Genomic DNA, 6000 nt, shown 5'->3' on the forward strand with positions numbered 1-6000 from the left:
TACTTTTCATTGATTGTTATCAGGCTCAAAATTGAAGAAGAACACCTTAAGATTGTGTAGATTGTAATTGCTCCACACCAAGACTTTAAGAACTTGTGTTGGCATGCATGTTTGCGCGCAGTTTGTTGTAGATGTCACAGTTTGCAACTCTCAGAACTCTACGACGTAATGTAAGATGATTTCTTTATATCAATTGCTCTAATCGTGTAAGAATAGCTAAAAATCAACAATTGGCAACTAGTTCTCCTCTTTCGATAATTTCTTGTATTTTTCCTTTCAGTTGAAAATTTTTTATCGAAAAATTGGATGAGACAAGCTATGTTGCCGACGTTAGAAGGTAAAAATCTTATGGGAGTTCTTTCTTTAGACTTGTCCTTTTTTAGAAACTTTTAACTTGACTTAATAAAAAAATTCTCTTTTAGGCGCAGGGCATCTGCATTTTACGCAAAACTTTTCTAAGAAATCAAACAATTTACATTCCTGAAGGAGTTTTGCGCTTCTTTTTCCTTCACAAACTCCCAATTCCTTTTGGTGCCTGAATCCTTCTTTTGTGTTCCTTTTTGGTTTATGAATCCTTTTTTTTTTTTTTTTTTGTGTGTGTGTGTGTGTGTGAATTTAAAATTGGAAACAATTGTTATTTCATTATTTTCTTAATATTTAGAATTCTTAAATCAACTATAATTTTACATATTAAATTATTTTCTTATTATTTAGATAATATAAATACATTTCTTATTTTAATTATGTAAATTAATATAGCTTCTTTCCTATATATATATATATATATACCGTCAAACATGACATTTAGAAAATTACCAGAAAGTGTAATAGATAGATCACAGACATATTTAGTAGACAATCTATGAATATCATACAATAAAAAAAGACACGGAACATTTTATAGCAACTTTAAATGCTCTTTGCCAATATTTTACAGACAAGAATCGAGACAAAAAGTTTAAATTTTATGTTGTAATACACGACAAAACAAACGGCATTTTTCAAACTTGGCCAGAAGTTATAGATTCAATTAAAGACATCGAGAAACCTTTGTTTAAAGGATTTAATGATTTTACTGAAGCTTTAGACTATGCAAGAGGGATACTGGGTCCAAATTATTATATTTCTCCAGCACTTAGACAAAATCCAGACAAAATTCCTCAATACAATATCCAAAAGGACACAGACAAAGATTTTGAAAGAGATATGGTAGATTTTCAGAATAGTGCATTTCAAGATTCACAAGATCCAAACGACGTCGACTCGGGGATGAGTTTTGATTCTGTTGCACTACACAATCTAGACACATAAAAAATAAAAAATAAAAGAGAGAAAAAGCTAATAGACATATAATCACTACAGCCAAGCGAAAGAAAAATCAGATTTGATTGAAGAAAGCAACAAAGACGAATGAAGACAACTTTTATAAAGTAGCTTTAATAAAGCAGCTACAGGACCAACAAGGACAATAATATAAAGACTCTTTTGAAATTTTCACGTGACAATGGGGCCCAATGAGCACCCGGCTGAATTCAGAAAGATTCTTTAATAATTTTAAATTCGAAGTTGAAGTCCGGAAGCTCCTATAAATAGAGGCCATTTGTGAAGACGAGAGACATCGTGAAGAACACATACGAGCACCAAACACCAAGAAATCCATATTCCCCTTCCCTTTCATCAAATGCCTCAAATCCTTTTCCCAATCCAAACCTTTGTAATATAAACTTCTACTGTAAAATAGCACTAGTTTTTCAATAATCCTCCAAGTGTAAGAAGTAGTTTTGGGGTTCCCCGAAAGGGAAACCTCTCTCCGCCTTTAAGTCATGTAAGTTTTTATAACTATGTTTCTGTATTACTCTCCAGTTATGTACATTATTTATTGTAAATCTATGTTATATAAATCTATGTTTAAGTACTTTCTTGTTATTATGAATATGTTACTCTTAGTATATGGTTATTCTCTTAATTTCTTAATAAACTCGATGGATTAACCTGTAAATTCCTAGGTGTTGAGCGACCATTAAAATGTAATTTTTCTAATATCTTCTTCTGTTTAGTTTGTGAAGATTCTATTACGCCTAATATTATGATGGTATTTTTATTATTTTCTTGGTATTTCTCTCTAAAATTTATGACTAGATCTATTAACGTATTGAATTGTTTGTCTTCACTATGTAATATATGTTCCATAAAAAATTATAATGATTCAGATGCGGAAACAATGTATAAATATCTAGAGACATTCTTAGGAGAGTCAACAAAAGGATTATGGGAAGCATATAAGACAAAATTTCCATATGAATTCCACATTTGCGGATCGTGAACTGCTATATTTAATATTTTACCCTTACTACTGACTTTTCTGCAATAGTTCTAACTAGTCTCTCTATTTCGTTTTTGGTAGGTATTTTTCTATGTTGAACTTATTACTCAAAAATTGAATTTTTCTATCTATCTCTAATTCTTGTGATTTTAAGAAACCAAAGTTCTGATCCGCTCCTAGAAAGCTCCATCTCGAACCCCAAAGCTATTTGACTGTAGAATTTAGAAAATGAATAATGAACAAAAGTTTAAGAAAATTGAAACAACTATGAAGGAAACACATTGTAAATTTCCGTAAACTTCTTCTTGAACTCAATACCAACTCCAACACATTTACCACTAATAATATCATATTTTCTCCTTTTTCTTGTTATCTCACAAGTACAAAGTTGATACATCCTTTCCACAAAAAATAAGGTCTTTCCCATTTGCATATTCTTTAAGACCATGCCTCTGCGTAAGCCGTGATGAGTTGATGTCACACATCATATCATGTCGTTGCCCGGCATCTCAAAACATCCGTAATGTGTCCATTTCAGAAGCATCTTCAAACATGGAGAACCTGAGTGCACTAACGTTCCTAAATTCATTTGAATCCTTAAATTTCATCTCAGAGTTATACAAGTTATTTGTACCTTTAATATTTGTACATTGTGAGTAAACTTGTCAACGAGGTCGAGCCAGACTCACTTTTAAGGAGTCGAGTTAGGGGTAAAAAATGATTTCTGGCCTAGGTCCTACTCGATAAGAAATTTACCCTAGTTTGACGGGTCTGATTATTTTTCTTTTTGCTAAATTATTAAAATTGACATTGACATAAGTTATGAGGATCCATTTTAACATTGAGATCTCTTTGTTTTCAAAAAAAATTATAGATCGAAAGATTAAAATCTTGTACCAATTTTGGATAAAATTGTAAACTAAATAGAAAAATGATAAATGCTAGCCAATTTTGAGACATGACATTATGAAAGCAAAGGAAGTGTTTTACTGCTAAGAAAAACTTGAGAAGAGCCTTAATGCAACCGACATTGCACTTATACCCAAGAAAACTAGTGATATTGACTTGAGTTGATTTTTTAACTTTTGGTGTAAAATGGAACTTGCAAATGAAGCTGAATTTATCTTAGTGCTCCTAGAATCTCCATAAATTTAGATAGGGCTATACTTTTTTCTTTTGGCACAAGGGAAAAGGCATAAGTACCCCCTGAATTATACATGAAGTTCTAAGGACATACTTTACCTTTATAGGGTCCTATTATCCACGTGAACTATTTTAAAGTGTAATAAATACACGTTTCGGGCCTGAGGTGGCACGGAGAGCGCAATCACTCCCTTGGAGGCATGTGAAAGGCGAAAAATAAGCTAAATTTCTTATTATTATGGACACATATCCTTTTTTAATTGGACACCTTTACAATTAATTAGTACATATAATTAATTAATATTAAAACTTAAGCATATTAATTAATCTGTAATTTCATGTCCATCATCTTCTCCAATAATAATTGCTAGGCTATACATGCAAAGCATGTACACTAAAATTAGTAAACAACAAAAAACTCCATAAAATAAAAACAAACTACTAGACTTTCTCTTTGTTTTCCCTTTGCGCACATTCTCGATTTCTATCACTGAAAATTTACAAATAGAGCAAAAAGAGGAACAAATGTTTGGCAAAACACCAATTCAGTGTCTTCGTCGACAATGGACTAAGGATAGCCTAAGTGCACATGTATGTCCTTTGTACTCTTTATACTCTCTTTCCTTTTGATTTGATTTGATGGGACTATTCACTTTATGGGTCTCTTCATTTTTTTCTTTCGAATTTTGGCGCTAAGCCGGAAATAGGTGAAGGTCCATCATCATGCAATTTGATAAAGTGGAACTGTTGTATTCTTGGAAAAGTCGGGGTGAGTAAAAGTTTCTTGCCTTTTTCACGCCCATTCCAATTTTTCTCCTTTTGTATTTTTGTGTGAAAAGTTGTTTCTTGAAAACGAACAATATAAAAGTGATTGATGCATTCTTGAACTACAATATTGCTATTTCATGCAATCTCAAGGACTTTGAAAGACTCCATGGCTATTTGCTCTCTATCTTTTCTATTTTGTGTGATTCTTCTTACGTAGTAAATCTAGCAAGTAATTCAAAAAAACTTCACAACTCGAAACCATAGATTTAAGTCCATCAAAATTTTATGTCTTTGGCTATTGTCATCATTTAACAAAATAAAGGCTATTGTCATCATTTAACAAAATGAAATTGTAAGACTTTGATATAAAAAGTATATAGGGAAAAGGGGTAAATATACCTGTCAACTTTGCGATATAGGATAGATATACCCTTCGTTAAAAAAGTGATGCAACTTTACCCTCGTTGCTACACAGAGGGTGCATATTTACTCTTTTCATTAATAGACCCCTAGTTTTTAAATTAAAAATCATTGATCCCATTTTTAAAATTAAAAAGTAAAAAAGATAATTTTTACCCTGAAATGTACTTCCTCCAACAAATCTAATTTCGGCGGCGGCCATTTAGCCCAATTGAAATATACCTTGCAACGAAAATCATTAAGATTCGATAAAAATCAATACAATCAGGTGTTTATTATTAGTTGATCATTAGTTGATCGAATGAATAGATAGAGAAAACGAGAGAAGAAACGTACAGTTTGTGAGGAAAAGAGTTGGCGAAAATGGCCGTTGCCGAAGATAGATCCGTTGGAGGAAGTAAATTTCAATTGGGGTAGAAAGTACCTTTTTTACTTCAAGTTTTAATTTGAAAATGCTGTAAATAATTTTTAATTTTAAAAATAGGGGTCTCTTAATGAAAAGGATAAATATGCACATTTCACAAATGGTCACGTAATTATATACTTGGGAAAATATGGGCAAATTTATCCCTTAATTTTGTGATTTAAGACAGATATACCCCTTATTAAAAAAGTGTTGCAAATATAATCTCGCCCGCTACACAAAGGTGCTAATTTTGCAGACTCTCTTTTCTCATGAGCGAATCAAAAGGTAGCAAATTCTAGAATTCCGACACTCATGACTCAACATGTCCTTAAATTTGGTACATAATTATATATCACTTCCCCAAGAATTCGCCAATGAACTTGGAATTTGTGTTGTATGTTAGTGGAAATTATCACTCCCTTCGTCTCAATTTATGTACACCTTTTGAATTTCGAAATTCAAACAAGTTTTTCGTGTCTTTTAAATATTTTGAATTGTCAATTATTGTGATTTATAGTACTTTTTATGTAGTTTTTAAATATGTAAATTTTATGTAAAAAAATTTAAAGATTTCTTATCCGGATATACAATTAAAATTAAAAGATTTGACTCTCAAAATTTAAACGGTACCACATAAATTGAAACAGAAGGAGTATTCATCATTTGACGTGGAAGGAACTAGGATTTACAGCTAAGATGGTAGCCAAAAATGGCTGGCAATTTACCAATACGTGAGTGCCAAAGCATGTTCCCTTTCAATATTACTCCTATAATCAGATGAGATCTTTTGGGATATAATTGAAAATGAAACACGAGAATTAAGCAAAACGAAAAGAATATAAAGTCAACTTAAAAAAGGACCAATTTGTAATCAATCCAATCTTTTGGGTCAAACGTAAGAGAAAATGGCAAAAGTGGTCCCTTATGTTTGAGGATAGGT

Source organism: Lycium ferocissimum, chromosome 10, assembly GCF_029784015.1.
Source record: "Lycium ferocissimum isolate CSIRO_LF1 chromosome 10, AGI_CSIRO_Lferr_CH_V1, whole genome shotgun sequence".
In the NCBI taxonomy this organism is placed as follows: domain Eukaryota; kingdom Viridiplantae; phylum Streptophyta; class Magnoliopsida; order Solanales; family Solanaceae; genus Lycium; species Lycium ferocissimum.